This window comes from Pecten maximus, chromosome 5 (genome assembly GCF_902652985.1).
Source record: "Pecten maximus chromosome 5, xPecMax1.1, whole genome shotgun sequence".
Classification (NCBI taxonomy): Eukaryota; Metazoa; Mollusca; class Bivalvia; order Pectinida; family Pectinidae; genus Pecten; species Pecten maximus.
In genome coordinates this window covers 20,685,195-20,706,227 of record NC_047019.1, presented here as the reverse complement: position 1 = coordinate 20,706,227, position 21,033 = coordinate 20,685,195, and the positions used below count along the sequence as shown (strand labels likewise).

Here is a 21,033-nt window from a genome sequence, read left to right as displayed (position 1 = left end):
ACAGGTCAATGATACTTATATCACAGGTCAACGATATCTATATCACAGGTCAACGATATCTATATCACAGGTCAACAATATCTATATCACAGGTCAACGATATCTATATCACTAGTCACAGGTCAGTGATACTTATATCATAGGTCAACGATATCTATATCACAGGTCAACAATATCTATATCACAGGTCAACGTTACCTATATCACAGGTCAATGATATATATGATACTTATATCACAGGTCAGTGATACTTATATCACAGGTCAACGATATCTATATCACAGGTCAATGATATATATGATACTTATATCACAGGTCAATGATACTTATATCACAGGTCAATGATATTTATATCACAGGTCAATGGTACCTATATCACAGGTCAATGATATTTATATCACAGGTCAATGGTACCTATATCACAGGTCAGTGATATTTATGTCATTAGTCACAGGTCAATGGTTTCCAACAAAGTCATTATATATGCCTATCATATAGGATATAATACAAAAATGTATTGTATATATTATGTTAATTATTGAATTGGTAAAGCTGATCTCAGATGAAGTTTCCATGGTAACCGATGTGAAGAAGACTTCTTGTCCCACCCAATCTTTGTGGGATGAGATTCCTAACCCAAATGACACATTTAGGTGTCAGCACTCCACAGTAGGAACAGATTGGTATACAGATTTATTATAGACATGCTTCTCTGACTGATCACGAAATTCCCGAGATCAAAAGATGTCTGGTTTATGATTGTCACTGATGCACTCTTAGTCGCATATTACATACTTTGATCTGTAGGGATGTGTACCCTCCCGAGACTGTCTATAGGTGGAGTGAAGGCAGAGGTGTTTTACTGACAAACATCTATAGGTGTAGTGAAGGCAGAGGTGTTTTACTGACAAACATCTATAGGTGTAGTGAAGGCAGATGTGTTTTACTGACAAATATCTATAGGTGTAGTGAAGGCAGATGTGTTTTACTGACAAATATCTATAGGTGTAGTGAAGGCAGAGGTGTTTTACTGACAAACATCTATAGGTGGAGTGAAGGCAGATGTGTTTTACTGACAAACATCTATAGGTGTAGTGAAGGCAGATGTGTTTTACTGACAAACATCTACAGGTGTAGTGAAGGCAGAGGTGTTTCACTGACAAAATCTATAGGCGTAGTGAAGGCAGATGTGTTTTACTGACAAACATCTATAGGTGTAGTGAAGGCAGATGTGTTTTACTGACAAACATCTATAGGTGTAGTGAAGGCAGATGTGTTTTACTGACAAACATCTATAGGTGTAGTGAAGGCAGATGTGTTTTACTGACAAACATCTATAGGTGTAGTGAAGACAGAGGTGTTTTACTGACAAACATCTATAGGTGTAGTGAAGGCAGAGGTGTTTTACTGACAAACATCTATATGTGTAGTGAAGGCAGATGTGTTTTACTGACAAACATCTATAGGTGTAGTGAAGGCAGAGGTGTTTTACTGACAAACATCTATAGGTGTAGTGAAGGCAGATGTGTTTTACTGACAAACATCTATAGGTGTAGTGAAGGCAGATGTGTTTTACTGACAAACATCTATAGGAGTAGTGAAGGCAGATGTGTTTTACTGACAAACATCTAAAGGTGTAGTGAAGGCAGATGTGTTTTACTGACAAACATCTATAGGTGTAGTGAAGGCAGAGGAGTTTTACTGACAAACATCTATAGGTGTAGTGAAGGCAGATGTGTTTTACTGACAAACATCTAGAGGTGTAGTGAAGGCAGATGTGTTTTACTGACAAACATCTATAGGTGTAGTGAAGGCAGATGTGTTTTACTGACAAACATCTATAGGTGTAGTGAAGGCAGATGTGTTTTACTGACAAACATCTATAGGTGTAGTGAAGGCAGAGGTGTTTTACTGACAAACATCTATAGGTGTAGTGAAGGCAGATGTGTTTTACTGACAAACATCTATAGGTGTAGTGAAGGCAGATGTGTTTTACTGACAAACATCTATAGGTGTAGTGAAGGCAGAGGTGTTTTACTGACAAACATCTATAGGTGTAGTGAGGGCAGAGGTGTTTTACTGACAAACATCTATAGGTGTAGTGAAGGCAGACATGTTTTACTGACAAACATCTATAGGTGTAGTGAAGGCAGAGGTGTTTTACTGACAAATATCTATAGGTGTAGTGAAGGCAGACATGTTTTACTGACAAACATCTATAGGTGTAGTGAAGGCAGAGGTGTTTTACTGACAAATATCTATAGGTGTAGTGAAGGCAGAGGAGTTTTACTGACAAACATCTATAGGTGTAGTGAAGGCAGATGTGTTTTACTGACAAACATCTATAGGTGTAGTGAAGGCAGATGTGTTTTACTGACAAACATCTATAGGTGTAGTGAAGGCAGATGTGTTTTACTGACAAACATCTACAGGTGTAGTGAAGGCAGATGTGTTTTACTGACAAACATCTAGAGGTGTAGTGAAGGCAGAGGTGTTTTACTGACAAACATCTAGAGGTGTAGTGAAGGCAGATGTGTTTTACTGACAAACATCTAGAGGTGTAGTGAAGGCAGATGTGTTTTACTGACAAACATCTATAGGTGTAGTGAAGGCAGAGGTGTTTTACTGACAAACATCTATAGGTGTAGTGAAGGCAGATGTGTTTTACTGACAAACATCTATAGGTGTAGTGAAGGCAGAGGAGTTTTACTGACAAACATCTATAGGTGTAGTGAAGGCAGATGTGTTTTACTGACAAACATCTATAGGTGTAGTGAAGGCAGAGGTGTTTTACTGACAAACATCTATAGGTGTAGTGAAGGCAGATGTGTTTTACTGACAAACATCTACAGGTGTAGTGAAGGCAGAGGAGTTTTACTGACAAACATCTATAGGTGTAGTGAAGGCAGAGGTGTTTTACTGACAAACATCTATAGGTGTAGTGAAGGCAGAGGTGTTTTACTGACAAACATCTATAGGTGTAGTGAAGGCAGATGTGTTTTACTGACAAACATCTATAGGTGTAGTGAAGGCAGAGGTGTTTTACTGACAAACATCTATAGGTGTAGTGAAGGCAGATGTGTTTTACTGACAAACATCTATAGGTGTAGTGAAGGCAGAGGTGTTTTACTGACAAATATCTATAGGTGTAGTGAAGGCAGACATGTTTTACTGACAAATATCTATAGGTGTAGTGAAGGCAGAGGTGTTTTACTGACAAACATCTATAGGTGTAGTGAAGGCAGAGGTGTTTTACTGACAAACATCTATATGTGTAGTGAAGACAGAGGTGTTTTACTGACAAACATCTATAGGTGTAGTGAGGGCAGAGGTGTTTTATTGACAAACATCTATAGGTGTAGTGAAGGCAGAGGTGTTTTACTGACAAACATCTATAGGTGTAGTGAAGGCAGAGGTGTTTTACTGACAAATATCTATAGGTGTAGTGAAGGCAGATGTGTTTTACTGACAAACATCTATAGGTGTAGTGAAGGCAGAGGTGTTTTACTGACAAACATCTATAGGTGTAGTGAAGGCAGATGTGTTTTACTGACAAAATCTATAGGTGTAGTGAAGGCAGATGTGTTTTACTGACAAACATCTATAGGTGTAGTGAAGACAGAGGTGTTTTACTGACAAACATCTATAGGTGTAGTGAAGGCAGAGGTGTTTTACTGACAAACATCTATAGGTGTAGTGAAGACAGAGGTGTTTTACTGACAAACATCTATAGGTGTAGTGAAGGCAGAGGTGTTTTACTGACAAACATCTATAGGTGTAGTGAAGACAGAGGTGTTTTACTGACAAACATCTATAGGTGTAGTGAAGACAGAGGTGTTTTACTGACAAACATCTATAGGTGTAGTGAAGGCAGATGTGTTTTACTGACAAACATCTATAGGTGTAGTGAAGGCAGACATGTTTTACTGACAAACATCTATAGGTGTAGTGAAGGCAGAGGTGTTTTACTGACAAACATCTATAGGTGTAGTGAAGGCAGAGGTGTTTTACTGACAAACATCTACAGGTGTAGTGAAGGCAGAGGTGTTTTACTGACAAACATCTATAGGTGTAGTGAAGGCAGAGGTGTTTCACTGACAAACATCTATAGGTGTAGTGAAGGCAGATGTGTTTTACTGACAAATATCTATAGGTGTAGTGAAGGCAGATGTGTTTTACTGACAAACATCTATAGGTGTAGTGAAGGCAGAGGTGTTTTACTGACAAACATCTATAGGTGTAGTGAAGGCAGATGTGTTTTACTGACAAACATCTATAGGTGTAGTGAAGGCAGATGTGTTTTATTGACAAACATCTTTATCTCAATAAAAGCTCTTTTACCATTTTCTTTATATTGATGATCACGGAAGTCTAGAGTGATATACTGAAGTATTATAGTACAAATCTGTAGTGGGTTCTACTTTTGTCTCATGGAGGTTATACAATAATCTTACTGTAGTTGGGTGTTCTTAAGAGTGCTACATCAAACTTCACTAAAAGCTGGCCGTAAATTACATTGGAGTTATCTCCCTTTACACAAGACATTTATAGACATGTAGATCTTTTGACACAGATTAATTGCTTGCCTCCAAAGATTACACTAAACATTTTGGTTAGTTATTTTTTTATTATTTTTATTTGTTTATCAGTCTGATATACCGTAGTTTTTGTAGCTTGGTATCATCTTTTGAATACTTTACCTTCCACTTGTTTCTTTAGAGGCCAGCTAGATCAAAACACTTTAACAGTGATGTTTATTAACCCCAATAAACCTGAGCTTGACCCTTGTCCAGAGATCGGTCAGAGAATTAATTTACCTTCTCCTTTAATACCTTGGACCTTTCAGCAATGTTGTGATATTTCATGATTACAGATTTCACGTTTGTCGTGACAGATAATGAATTATTTTTTATATCAGCTGACACTGTCAATTGGCTTGACAACAGTATTTTTCAATTATCTTTTATGTTTCACTATTTTTCCTGTTGATAATTTTGTTGGTTGAATATAATTTGACAAATTTCTTGAGTGTCTTGTGTTTGACCCCTGGTTATATGATAATTGACCAACATTACTGAATAATCTTTTTTCACACATACAGGTACTTGACCTTGCACTGTTGTTATCAATATTTAATTAGGACAATAACTGCATAATTCCTCCAAATTATCTTTGACATGTTCCTGACCATTATATTTGTATTTTTTATTTAACTAATAAACTTTTTGTTTTTCAGTAGAATCTTGACCATCAATCCAGAGATACTTTCCCTTTCTGTTGGTTGAAATTACCCTACTTTTTTGTGTGTACTTTTTATTTGCATGTGTAAATTACTTAGGACCTACTATATATTTTTTACATAATCAGTATTAGAACTCATTTGACAAATTTTAAAGTAAGAAAAGATGGACCTTCTGACTGACACACAATATTAAACATTCCTAAAATTTGTTGATTTCAGTGTGAATGGCTAAGATTGTGAGGAAAGTTGTTTATTTTTCCCCTTTAGATCCCACACACGTTCATTATATGTCCCACCCACTTACAGTATTGATACATCTCACTGTAACTGTCTGTGAAGACATCTACCAAGTTTGATAATACTCTGACAATTATAAGTTTTTAGTAGATCTCTAATGTCCAGCGGCATATCTGTGGTCAAAGGTATGAAATGTACCACAGGTAAAAGTGACCAGACGTTGTCTGACCGTAATCGGTCCTATTGTAAGCAAGTGTTTAGTGGAACATCTTCTCTTTCAAAGTGATGGATTTCCAGTCCATGTATACAAAAGCTTAGGTAAAAGTTTTAACAGAAACCTACCCGCTCTTTAAAGGCTAGTTAGTATTAGTGACCTGACCACACGTCAGTGGTCAGTGGAGGGTCAGGCCTACACCTAGGACCTGAGTAGGTCATCACCTGTACAGTTAGGTACACAAGTGGATTTGATCAGATGTCAACAATGTAAATTACAGTGCAACTTCCGAAAACCGAACCCTCTAAAAACCGAACACCTCTGAATACCGAACGAATTGGCAATGTACGGAATGGTTCCTTCTTTATTATAGTATTAAAAAACTTCCAAATACCGAACCCTCTGAATTCCGAACACCGGACCAATTTTGTGTCCGGTCCCTGTTAAAATATACGAAAAATTACTTCTGAAAACCGGCCTTACCTGAGCGATCATGCCACGAGGTCCGGTCGGTCAACCGTGAAACAACACCTGTGACGGGTATTGTGTTAAGCCTACTAATTATGTGTCGTGACCAGCGTATACATATAGGTGATTTGTACAGGTATCCAATACATACCCCGAGGGGTATTATGATGATAGTGTACATGGTATAATCAACACGATAATTATGAAACAATACCACACTTCATTGAAGCATGGCGGAGTGTTTATCTTCTCAATACAAGTAGAGCTATAGAAAGCCGGAGTTTCGCATTTAATATAAATGAGGCCCAAAGTGGGTGTTTTTACAGGGTCAGAAATATACACACTGAAAGGAAGCCAGTGTCCTATTTGTTTTTATACCGATGTCGGGATACGACCGGTATCGACTGATCGATTGTAATTAATATTGAAACAACACATCTTCACACACTTTCATATCATTCGAATTCCGTTTTTGTGAAATAATTAGCATGTATACTCAAAACAAATGTAACAGAGATTGGGTAATTTTTCTTTTTACAAATAAACAAAAAAAACCTGGCCTGACCAATGAAAATCTACCATGGCACATCGTAATTCTTATCAAAATTAATAGGTGTCATTTTTACGTTAGCGATCGCCACGTTAATAACTGATCGATATTTGAAGAAAAATGTCTAAGCCGCCTGCTAAACGACGACGTATAGAATTATCATTTGATGACAAGATCAAACTTATTAAAGATTCTCAGACTTTGCCAAAACTAACCTACAAACAGCTGAGTGAAAAGTATGGTGTTGGAAAGAGCACGGTGTCCGACATATTAAAAAGAAAGGACAGTTATTTGAAAGATTTAGAAGAAAAGAGCAACGGGAATAGATTTCGTTTTCCGACATCGACGACGTATGAACAACTGAATGAACTTATGTGGAATTGGTTTCGTCAAGCTCGGGAGAAGTCGATTCCATTGTCTGGACCCATCTTGCAACAAAAGTCCTTGGAATTCGCTGAAAAGCTACAGATCCCGGACTTTAAGGCGTCCAATGGATGGTTAGATAAATTTAAAAGCAGACATTCAATTAAAGCTTTCAAAGTCAGTGGTGAAAGTGCCGGTGTGAACCCTAAAGTTGTTGGAGACTACAAACAGGAACTTCCGAACATATGTGAGGGCTATGACAAATGTGACATTTTCAATTGTGATGAAACTGGACTATATTTCCGCGCCTTGCCTGATAAAACCTTATCTCAGAAAGGTTCCTCGTCGAAAGGTGTAAAGAATTCAAAGGAACGTTTAACTGTGATGTTTGCCTGCAGTGCTACGGGAGAGAAACTGACCCCTCTAGTTATCGGCAAGGCTAAGAAGCCAAGATGCTTTCGTAATCTTAAATCGTCCAAGATGCCCGTGACCTGGAATCATAACCGCAAGGCTTGGATGGATAGCTACATTTTCGAGGAATGGATAAAGAGTGTTGACAGGCGAATGAAACGACAAAACCGGACAATTTTGATGTTTTTGGACAATGCCACATCTCACGCAAAGGACATTAAGCTAGATAATGTGAGTCTCAAGTTCCTCCCAGCTAACTGTACATCTCATCTCCAACCTCTGGACCAGGGAATTATCCGTGCGTTTAAAGCTCGTTACCGGTCCAAGATGATGAAGAGTCTAGTTGCAGAGATTGACAGAGTAGATAGTGTCTCGGAACTATGTAAGCAAATCACTGTGCTTGATGCTCTCTTCTGGATACGCGATGCATGGATCGAGACTCGCCCAGAGACCATACAGAAGTGTTTTGCCCTCTCCGGATTCTGTGTTCCTCCTATCAGTGCCGGCGATGATGACGATGATGATGATGACGAAGACGACATTCCACTGGGACAACTGATACGCATTGCCAGGTCAGCAGATATAGATCAGGACACTTTAGTGACCTTTGATAATGATATTCCTGTTGAGGATGATGGAGAGGCCTGGGAAGAGACCCTTCTCAACATGCACATCGTAGATACTGATACAGCAGCTGACGACAATTCAGAGGACGAGGCTATAACGTTAGTATCCACTGATCAGCCATCATTATCCCTTTCCGAGATTTCCGAGTTCTCGCGACGATTACGACAATACGCGCTGTGTGAAGACGATCGTTTCCTGAACATATCACAGGATTTACGTGTGCTAAGTGAAGATATCATGGTGCGAGAACAGTGTAAGAAGAAACAGTCTACATTGGACACGTTTTTGCTGAGGCATTAGACATTGACAAAATCCTGTGTGTTTTACATAAGTGACATAAAGTCTGTGCGCCATTCATTCTTGGATTAACTACATTATGCAGAATATAAGTGTGTATCGTAAGACGTAAAATATTTTATTTCAAAGAACTTGACTTAATTTTCTTTCCAATGCGTTTCATAATGAAAGCAAATGCACAAGTTTGTTGTATGCGTTTATTTGAGATTGAAAATACATATTAAATTATTCAAAATGTTTTACGTGTTTGTTCTTTATTATAATGTGTCAAATACATGTACCCCTTATCGGGCCCCACCACATGGCGAAGCTTCAGTCGTACGTAACAGAATGTAGGTCGATCGTGAAATGCAGTTACATGTACAAATACTGTATATAACTACGGTTATATTCATTTTCATTTATTAATAATCTGCAATATATGCATTGATTTACTTCCATGATATTCATATTCTTCAAAAAAAAACAAAATTGTCAACGTACGTACAGTAAGCTTAGTGCCGGTTTTACCATCTAGTAACAAAACATCGTCGGGTCAATTATATCCGGAATTCGACCGGGTCATTTCGATCAACTTCTCAAAACCGAACCCTCTGTAAACCGAACAAATATCCATGTCCCGTGCATGTTCGGTTTATAGAGGTTCCACTGTACTTGTATGAAATCTGCTCCACCTACGAAAAACCATTTAGTGATAATGTTGTCGATGCCGATATTTCCAGGTGATAAAGATATCATTATGCAAATTAGTCACAACAAAATCCAATTTGTCGCCAAGTTAGAAAATTGACAGGACGTTTTACTCCTCTATGACTGTCCTCAGGGTAGGAGTTAAGGGATTGTTGCAGAATACTTTGACCTCAGAACCAGGACAATGGTCTACAGAACCAGATTGGACAATTACTTAGATGGCACAAAAAGAAATTGTCCACTTCTCGTTTACAAAGGATGTACAAACATTTGTATAGATTTAATATTGTAGTATCAGCTTTTGGGTAAATCTTACTAGTTATATAGAATACGATTATAACATTTTTGTGATGATTGAAGTTTTCCTACAATGAAATGTTACTCCAAATATTGGATATAAAGCTGAATGCTGTATTGTGGAACTAAGGACAAAGTTTGGAACATTTTGGAAATTTTACCCGGACATGTTTCATTTAATAGTTTGGTTACAACAGGTGTTATAAAAAAAATGTGCCAAGACTTATCGGATTGGGAAACCACCAACTGTGTTTCTCGGAGTACAAATTAATGTATCTCGGAGTACAAATTAATGTTTCTTGGAGTACAAATTAATGTTTCTTGGAGTATGAAGTATTTTTTCAGAGCATGAAGTTTTGTTTCTTGGAAGGTGAAGCTAAAAAAATGCCTCTTGGAGTATGAAGTACATAATGATTCTTGGATAGTGAAGTAAATGCTTCTTGGAGTACAAAATAATACATTCTAACTTGTTTGTACTAGTATTCATCTAGAACTGAGGATGGCCAAAATCCAAGGTCGAACAATTGTGGTCAAGTACGACCCAGAGAAGTTACTGTGAGTAGTTTTATTACTTACATGCCATCACTTGATTACCTACATAATGTAAATACCTGTAATAAAACACAATGCATCAAGATACCCCTGTACATAATGTAAATACCTGTAATAAAACACAATGCATCAAGATACCCCTGTACATAATGTAGATACCTGTAATAAAACACAATGCATCAAGATACCCCTGTACATAATGTAAATACCTGTAATAAAACACAATGCATCAAGATACCCCTGTAAATACCTGTAATAAAACACAATGCATCAAGATACCCCTGTACATAATGTAGATACCTGTAATAAAACACAATGCATCAAGATACCCCTGTACATAATGTAGATACCTGTAATAAAACACAATGCATCAAGATACCCCTGTAAATACCTGTAATAAAACACAATGCATCAAGATACCCCTGTACATAATGTAAATACCTGTAATAAAACACAATGCATCAAGATACCCCTGTAAATACCTGTAATAAAACACAATGCATCAAGATACCCCTGTACATAATGTAGATACCTGTAATAAAACACAATGCATCAAGATACCCCTGTACATAATGTAAATACCTGTAATAAAACACAATGCATCAAGATACCCCTGTAAATACCTGTAATAAAACACAATGCATCAAGATACCCCTGTACATAATGTAGATACCTGTAATAAAACACAATGCATCAAGATACCCCTGTAAATACCTGTAATAAAACACAATGCATCAAGATACCCCTGTACACCTGGACATTAGAGACATTCAAGTTCCAAGCATTATCTTCACACCTACAGTCTATAGATATATATTGTATTGTTTCCTGAAGTATGCTCTGTATGACAGAAATATACCTCGTACTGTGAGAGAGAAAATATCCCCCCCCCCCCCCCCCCCTTGTATATTCCCTCCATCCCCATCATCCCATCCCCCACTCCAAACCTATATTTCTATGAATTATTGATGATGATTCTAGAATGCTGTTTCAGAAGTTCCCAATATGATACACATTATGTAAATGTAGGAAATACAGAATATAGATTGACTTATACATTCATAATAGATAAAATCATTCATGATTAAATAATTCAAATTTCCTTTGGGTGAATGAAGTTTTGAATTGCTTATAAACCGATATGGATTTCATTGAAGATGATTCAGCATCACAAGTGCATACTGACATTACTTGTCAAATAAATGCATAAAATTTTAAGGCACCCTGGGTATAGAAATATATCTAACATCATTATACCAAAAATAGCATGCCAAATAGGAGCAAAGTTTCAATAGAATTGCTTTGGGATACAGTTAATAATCTATTTACTTTAGATTGAAAAGGTTAAAACAAACTTTTGGAAATTGATAATAGTATATGTAAGTTTAGGTGTTTTATGAAAATATACAATAGTCTTTTCTTGTGTTCGATCGATCATATAAGCACTCTTGTCGACGACGTCGCATCTTCATATTCCTTCATTAAGCAGACCATGCTTTGTGCTAATGATTCAGTCACTGTGGGGAAGCCATATACTTATAGACAATATCTGCCGATTTGACAGATTGATAGCACTTTTCTAAAAGAGGTGAATATATCTGTAAACATATAGTAAAGTAAATCTAGGTGTTGGTTTTGTTTAAAGACAGAGAATCAATAGATGTGTGTGATACAGTGACAAGTCAGATTGTTACATCATAACTAGTATATAACTCTACTCAGTCTGTATTAAAGAGAAAAAAACATGACATGTTAAAAATCCGATTCAGTTTGTCACGTAATGCGGAAGTGTTGCAAACAGTGATATGTTGTTTGTTGCAGCATTTGCAATTTATTTCGGAGTATATGACACTACCTGCTAGTTTTATCCCAGGTCCCTCTCACAGTTGTTAAACACTTAACATAACCCCCTCCCCTTTTGCAGCTTTCCTCCATAGGTCAAAGTGAGCCCAAATAATCCCTAAGCCTCTGTGGTAACTTTCACCCAAACCCCTATGGCAGCCCCCAGGGGTCCCAGACTAAATCCACCCCCAACATCTTAGATCCATGTTGCAATTTTTCACATCAAGGCAAGTCATCATGTATTCCAATGCAAGCATCACTCTGCATTTTGAAAGCAAGCAAATCGTTTGCCTTATCAGCATAGCGGTATGGCCTTGTATTGCTACTCTAGGGATGGTTATTGGTTAAAAATGTAAAACAGCCTAATGTTCATCGTCATTCTGATGTAATGTTCATCGTCATTCTGATGTATAAATGTATTTAGGTTGGCAGACTTATCAATCTTTCAGTTTTCTTTACAAATATATGTTTGTTAAATGCTGTTTTATTTCATTTAATGCAAATATCATGACTGCTTGAATATTTTCAATGACTTTAAGTGTCTTCTATATCTGTTTTCCAGTGTAATGATGCTCTATAGAAATCAATCTTAAATGAATGATTTCCTTTTGTTTATAGCTAGTATTTTTAAACAGCAGAAATTTTAAACAAATTGTTATTCTAAAGTTTCATGTTCAATGATTAATTTATTTTGATTTTGATTTCTGCATTTCTAAAGATTCCTCAATAGATTGTTATAAATGATGTTTGGTGGAAAATATCAGTCCATGTTTAATGCATTTTAACGCAGTGGAAAAACAACATCCTTAAATTGTGTGGTCTGTGGAATGACTACAGTAGTAATATTGACATCACCATGAAATACCAGTAACAGATAGCGGAGATGGTTGTTTATAGAATGACTACGGTAATAATATTGACATCACCATGAAATACCAGTAACAGATAGCTGGGAGGGTTGTTTATAGAATGACTACGGTAATTCATCACAACAACACCATGAAATACCAGTAACAGATAGTGGGAGGGTTGTTTATAGAATGACTACGGTAATTCATCACAACATCATCATGAAATACCCATAACAGATAGCGTCGAGGGTTGTTTAGAGAATGACTACGGTAATTCATTACATCACCATGAAATACCCGTAACAGATGACGGGGAGGGTTGTTTATAGAATGACTATGATAATTCATCACAACATCACCATGAAATACCCGTAACAGATAGCGGGGAGGGTTGTTTAGAGAATGACTACGGTAATTCATCACAACATCATCATGAAATACCCATAACAGATAGTGGGAGGGTTGTTTATAGAATGACTACGGTAATTCATCACAACAACACCATGAAATACCAGTAACAGATAGCGGGGAGGGTTGTTTAGAGAATGACTATGGTAATTCATCACAACATCATCATAAAATACCCGTAACAGATAGTGGGGAGGGTTGTTTAGAGAATGACTACGGTAATTCATCATAACATCATCATGAAATATAAACGAAAGAGGTGGTGAATAGGGCTTTTTCCAGGTTGACTACGACAAAGCGTAACATGAAATTTTCACACAAAAAGATTAGGAGTTTTTTAGGTTGACTATGACTAAGTATATCGTCATGAAATATACATATCAGAAGAGGTCTGGTACAGACACAAAGCTATTTTTGTTGGACCTGATTACAAAATGTGTGTGTAGAAATAATTAATGAGTTTGATGTAGATATGGTGTTGATGAGTTGAGGGGATGGAGGGAGTGGGTGATGGCAGTAGACAGTGGGTACAGAAATCACATGTAGTACCCAGAACATGGAGGGGGCTTGTGTTACATCAGCCATTAACTCTAACCTTGGAAATAAGTGTTTTATATGTTATAATTGAAGGTGTAATTTATCACAGGCTTGGACTAGAATTGATCTATGTAGATACTGGGTTAGTTGGTGGGAACATGTGGTATATCTATGTAGATACTGGAGTAGTTGGTGGGAACATGTGGTATATCTATGTAGATACTGGAGTAGTGGGTGGGAACATGTGGTATATCTATGTAGATACTGGGGTAGTGGGTGGGAACATGTGGTATATCTATGTAGATACTGGGGTAGTGGGTGGGAACATGTGGTATATCTATGTAGATACTGGAGTAGTGGGTGGGAACATGTGGTATATCTATAGAGGTACTGGAGTAGTGGGTGGGAACATGTGGTATATCTATGTAGATACTGGAGTAGTGGGTGGGAACATGTGGTATATATATAGAGATACTGGGGTAGTGGGTGGGAACATGTGGTATATCTATGTAGATACTGGAGTAGTGGGTGGGAACATGTGGTATATATATAGAGATACTGGGGTAGTGGGTGGGAACATGTGGTATATCTATGTAGATACTGGGGAAGTGGGTGGGAACATGTGGTATATCTATAGAGTTACTGGGGTAGAGGGTGGGAACATGTGGTATATCTATGTAGATACTGGGGTAGTGGGTGGGAACATGTGGTATATCTATGTAGATACTGGAGTAGTGGGTGGGAACATGTGGTATATCTATGTAGATACTGGGGTAGTGGGTGGGAACATGTGGTATATCTATGTAGATACTGGAGTAGTGGGTGGGAACATGTGGTATATCTATGTAGATACTGGGGTAGTGGGTGGGAACATGTGGTATATCTATGTAGGTACTGGAGTAGTGGGTGGGAACATGTGGTATATCTATGTAGATGCTGGGGTAGTGGGTGGGAACATGTGGTATATCTATGTAGATACTGGAGTAGTGGGTGGGAACATGTGGTATATCTATGTAGATACTGGAGTAGTGGGTGGGAACATGTGGTATATCTATGTAGATACTGGGGTAGTGGGTGGGAACATGTGGTATATCTATGTAGGTACTGGAGTAGTGGGTGGGAACATGTGGTATATCTATGTAGATGGGAACATGTGGTATATCTATAGAGATACTGGGGTAGTGGGTGGGAACATGTGGTATATCTATGTAGATGGGAACATTTGGTATATCTATGTAGATACTGGGGTAGTGGGTGGGAACATGTGGTATATCTATGTAGATACTGGGGTAGTGGGTGGGAACATGTGGTATATCTATGTAGATACTGGAGTAGTGGGTGGGAACATGTGGTATATCTATAGAGGTACTGGGGTAGTGGGTGGGAACATGTGGTATATCTATAGAGATACTGGGGTAGTGGGTGGGAACATGTGGTATATCTATGTATAGATACTGGGGTAGTGGGTGGGAACATGTGGTATATCTATGTAGATACTGGAGTAGTGGGTGGGAACATGTGGTATATCTATAGAGGTACTGGAGTAGTGGGTGGGAACATGTGGTATATCTATGTAGATACTGGAGTAGTGGGTGGGAACATGTGGTATATCTATGTAGATACTGGGGAAGTGGGTGGGAACATGTGGTATATCTATAGAGTTACTGGGGTAGTGGGTGGGAACATGTGGTATATCTATGTAGATACTGGAGTAGTGGGTGGGAACATGTGGTATATCTATAGAGGTACTGGAGTAGTGGGTGGGAACATGTGGTATATCTATGTAGATACTGGGGTAGTGGGTGAGAACATGTGGTATATCTATGTAGATACTGGAGTAGTGGGTGGGAACATGTGGTATATCTATAGAGATACTGGGGTAGTGGGTGGGAACATGTGGTATATCTATGTAGGTACTGGGGTAGTGGGTGGGAACATTTGGTATATCTATGTAGGTACTGGAGTAGTGGGTGGGAACATGTGGTATATCTATGTAGATACTGGAGTAGTGGGTGGGAACATGTGGTATATCTATAGAGATACTGGGGTAGTGGGTGGGAACATGTGGTATATCTATGTAGATACTGGGGTAGTGGGTGGGAACATGTGGTATATCTATGTAGATACTGGGGTAGTGGGTGGGAACATGTGGTATATCTATGTAGATACTGGGGTAGTGGGTGGGAACATGTGGTATATCTATGTAGGTACTGGAGTAGTGGGTGGGAACATGTGGTATATCTATAGAGGTACTGGAGTAGTGGGTGGGAACATGTGGTATATCTATGTAGGTACTGGGGTAGTGGGTGGGAACATGTGGTATATCTATGTAGATACTGGAGTAGTGGGTGGGAACATGTAGAATGTTCATGCATCTCCTTTATTCTTTGCCATTTTGATTTATGACTTTGAAAAGTGATTTTCTGTGTTGATGATCTTAAGACAAATCAATTTGACCTTGAAATGATAAAATTTGGTAAAGGACCTTGACATAAATTTACTATGACTACATGGAAGTATCTAGCATATGATGGTGGAATAAGATTTTTGTGTAGGATTGTGAGATAAGATTTGGTGTAACCTTGGGATAAAATTTCATTTGAGATTGGTTATGTGTTCAGACATCTCGATCAGGGAAAACTGAATTCTACAAGATGTTTTCTCATGAAAAATCACTCGTAAATGCACTTGAACTAATTATCTCTGAAATAACTTTCAATGAAATTCTGGAAAATTGATTACTGAAACCAGTCCTCCTTTTGTCTTTTACTTTAGTGTCTTGTAGCATGTAACAGAACTAGCTAAGATAAGGTGATTTTGTTACAAATACATGAGAATAGTTATATACAGGTGCCAGCTCAATTTTAAGCAGAAATATACACACCCAGACTTAGTTTCTATGGAGAAATGTGTCACTACAAATCTATTTCTGGTCGACCATAGATCAACACAGTTACTTCTGGCATCCAATAAAATTTCGGGATATTTTTTGTCATCTTGGCTTCGTAACTAGGATACATTATGTGGTTACTATGGCAGTACATTTGAAAAAAACCATGTTGATGTCATTGCTATGATAACATTCCCTTAGTATTACATAATAGGTGTACTTGATTTATGATTGGTGTCATAGACTGTCAGACTTCAAAGTCCGCCTATCACACATCATGTGATGACCTGGCATGTCTCACCGTACACATCTTTAGGCTGGCATGTGCATTTCATGACATTGGTGGCAGATTGACAGAGATATTTTCAAACTCTCAGTGGGATATTGTCTTCCTGTCCTTGGGTATGACATATTGCTGGATCAAATGATATATGGCATATAGCGATATAACAATTAAGTATTTGTGATTTAATTATATTTTCACTTTTTTTTGTCGTAAGTTTCTATACTCTTAACTCATATTTTTTTTTCTCTCTTAATCTTGAGATAGAACATAGTATTGAATTTTATATCCCTGTATTCAAAATGAAGGGTATACAATATTCATCATACCCATGCATTCATACAGCTGTCCATTTCTCTGTCCATGATTTATGGGGCATTTTCGCTGTACTCTTTCACATAGGATCTTCAAGATTTGTATGTGTGTGGTACATTTTGAGAACGTGAAACTGAAACCAAGTGAGCCAGCTCTTCAGTCTGACATTTTATGACATCAAGTTGTTGCCACCATTGTTATTACAGTAAAGAGATATAGCACTATTATATAACAAGTCTGAATCCTTGGTTTTACTTTTACTTTTTCTTATAATCCAACCCAAGCGAAAATACTCCAGCAAATTAAAGAAGAAATGATATGTACTTGTAAGTGGAATCCAAGCTTCGCTGACACCCTGATAAGAATCCATGGCAGTGTGTACCACAATCTGCCACAAGAATTTTAAAGAAATGTGCAGGTGATGTTTGCCCAAACAAAAAATCTTGACAGACTTTATGTTTTGTATGTTAATTAGCAGGATTTGTATGTACTTAATCACTTATTGGTATTTTCCAAGCCAACCAAAGTAACTTACCAAGCTGTCAGTTTCACACACTCGGCACTAGGAACCTCATGCACTTCCATCTTACATCTGGCAGAACATCAAACTTATTTACATTTCCTGATATATTCTATCTTGTTGTTAAATCAGTTTTAATGCCTGATCAAGTGAAACTTTTATGAATATTTTATGAAATTTAATTTTCTTAATTTTCATATAGTCTCGTGTAGTTATTAGCTCACCTGCCCGAAGGGCAAGTGAACTGATGCCGTGGTTCGGCGTCCGTCGTCCGTCCGTCCGGCCGGCATCAACTTTTTCACTAAAACAACTTCTCCTCAATAACTAAAAGGCCCAGGGACTTGATATTGGGCCTGTAGCATGCTGGGGTGAAGGGCTACCAAGATTGTTAAAATAAATGACCTTGACCTTCATTCAAGGTCAAATAGGTTATAATCTTCAAACGACTTCTTCTCAATAACCTAAAGGCCCAGGGACTTGATATTGGGCCTGTAGCATGCGGGGGTGAAGGGCTACCAAGTTTGTTAAAATAAATGACCTTGACCTTTATTCAAGGTCACATGGGTCAAATAGGCTATAATCTTCAAACGACTTCTTCTCAATAACCAAGAGGCCCAGGGACTTGATATTGGGCCTGTAGCATGCTGGGTTGAAGGGCTACCAAGTTTGTTAAAATAAATGACCTTGATCTTCATTCAAGGTCACATGGGTCAAATAGGTTATAATATTCAAACGACTTCTCAATAACCAAGAGGCACAGGGACTTGATATTGGGCCTGTAGCATGCTTGGGTGAAGGGCTACCAAGTTTGTTAAAATAAGTGACCTTGACCTTCATTCAAGGTCACATGGGTCAAATAGGTTAAAATCTTTAAAAGACTTCTTCTCAATAACCAAGAGGCCCAGGGACTTGATAATGGGCCTGTCTGTAGCATGCTTAGAGCCAAGACCCAAGATCCGATCTTAGGCCAATAGTATGCTGGAATGAAGGACTAAAAAATATATTGACATGAATAAACCTAGCTTACTCTGATATTTGAATAAAGTTGTTATCAGCATAGTATTTGTAGAAATGACCTCAATCAACTGCAAATTTGCTGTAGAGCCAGGTGAGCGATACAGGCCCATTGGGCCTCTTGTTATAAATACCATCGGTAGACTGGTTAGGGAGCCTGAAATCGGGAAATTCCCAACTAAAGACTAAATCAGGAAATATGGCAAGTATATATATGATGTAATACCAACTGTACTTCTTACCATAGTAATATAAAACTATGGTCTAGCCATGTAATACCAACTGTACTTACCACAGGGTAATATAAAACTATGGCCTAGCCATGTAATACAGACTGTACCACAGGGTAATATAAAACTATGGCCTAGCCATGTAATACAGACTGTACCACAGGGTAATATAAAACTATGACCTAGCCATGTAATACAGACTGTATCACAGGGTAATATAAAACTATGACCTAGCTATGTTAGACTGTACCACAGGGTAATATAAAACTATGGCCTAGCCATGTAATACAGACTGTACCACAGGGTAATATAAAACTATGGCCTAGCCATGTAATACAGACTGTACCACAGGGTAATATAAAACTATGGCCTAGCCATGTAATACAGACTGTACCACAGGGTAATATAAAACTATGGCCTAGCCATGTAATACAGACTGTACCACAGGGTAATATAAAACTATGGCCTAGCCATGTAATACAGACTGTACCACAGGGCTATATAAAACTATGGCCTAGCTATGTAATACAGACTGTACCACAGGGCTATATAAAACTATGGCCTAGCCATGTAATACAGACTGTACCACAGGGCTATATAAAACTATGGCCTAGCCATGTAATACAGACTGTACCACAGGGTAATATAAAACTATGGCCTAGCCATGTAATACAGACTGTACCACAGGGTAATATAAAACTATGGCCTAGCCATGTAATACAGACTGTACCACAGGGCTATATAAAACTATGGCCTAGCCATGTAATACAGACTGTACCACAGAGTAATATAAAACTATGGCCTAGCCATGTCAGACTGTACCACAGGGTAATATAAAACTATGGCCTAGCCATGTAATACAGACTGTACCACAGGGTAATATAAAACTATGGCCTAGCCATGTAATACAGACTGTACCACAGGGTAATATAAAACTATGGCCTAGCCATGTAATACAGACTGTACCACAGGGTAATATAAAACTATGGCCTAGCCATGTAATACAGACTGTACCACAGGGTAATATAAAACTATGGCCTAGCCATGTAATACAGACTGTACCACAGGGTAATATAAAACTATGGCCTAGCCATGTAATACAGACTGTACCACAGGGTAATATAAAACTATGGCCTAGCCATGTAATACAGACTGTACCACAGGGCTATATAAAACTATGGCCTAGCCATGTCAGACTGTACCACAGGGTAATATAAAACTATGGCCTAGCCATGTAATACAGACTGTACCACAGGGTAATATAAAACTATGGCCTAGCCATGTAATACAGACTGTACCACAGGGCTATATAAAACTTTGGCCTAGCCATGTAATACAGACTGTACCACAGGGTAATATAAAACTATGGCCTAGCCATGTAATACAGACTGTACCACAGAGTAATATAAAACTATGGCCTAGCCATGTAATACAGACTGTACCACAGGGTAATATAAAACTATGGCCTAGCCATGTAATACAGACTGTACCACAGGGTAATATAAAACTATGGCCTAGCCATGTAATACAGACTGTACCACAGGGTAATATAAAACTATGGCCTAGCCATGTAATACAGACTGTACCACAGGGTAATATAAAACTATGGCCTAGCCATGTAATACAGACTGTACCACAGGGTAATATAAAACTATGGCCTAGCCATGTAATACAGACTGTACCACAGGGCTATATAAAACTATGGCCTAGCCATGTAATACAGACTGTACCACAGGGTAATATAAAACTATGGCCTAGCCATGTAATACAGACTGTACCACAGGGCTATATAAAACTATGGCCTAGCCATGTAATACAGACTGTACCACAGGGTAATATAAAACTATGGCCTAGCCATGTAATACAGACTGTACCACAGGGTAATATAAAACTATGGCCTAGCCATGTCAGACTGTACCACAGGGTAATATAAAACTATGGCCTAGCCATGTAATACAGACTGTACCACAGGGCTATATAAAACTATGGCCTAGCCATGTAATACAGACTGTACCACAGGGTAATATAAAACTATGACCTAGCCATGTAATACAGACTGTACCACTGAGCTATATAAAACTATGGCCTAGCCATGTAATACAGACTGTACCACAGGGTAATATAAAACTATGGCCTAGCCATGTAATACAGACTGTACCACAGGGTAATATAAAACTATGACCTAGCCATGTAAT

The 21,033-nt window shown here is 38.0% G+C and overlaps 1 protein-coding gene across 3 annotated transcripts in view; it reads left to right on the top strand.

Moving 5' to 3' along the window:
* LOC117327467 (dystrophin-like) overlaps nucleotides 1–21,033 on the top strand; it is a 336,112-nt gene that overhangs the window by 183,647 nt on the left and 131,432 nt on the right. The gene's annotated exons all lie outside the window — the stretch shown is intronic.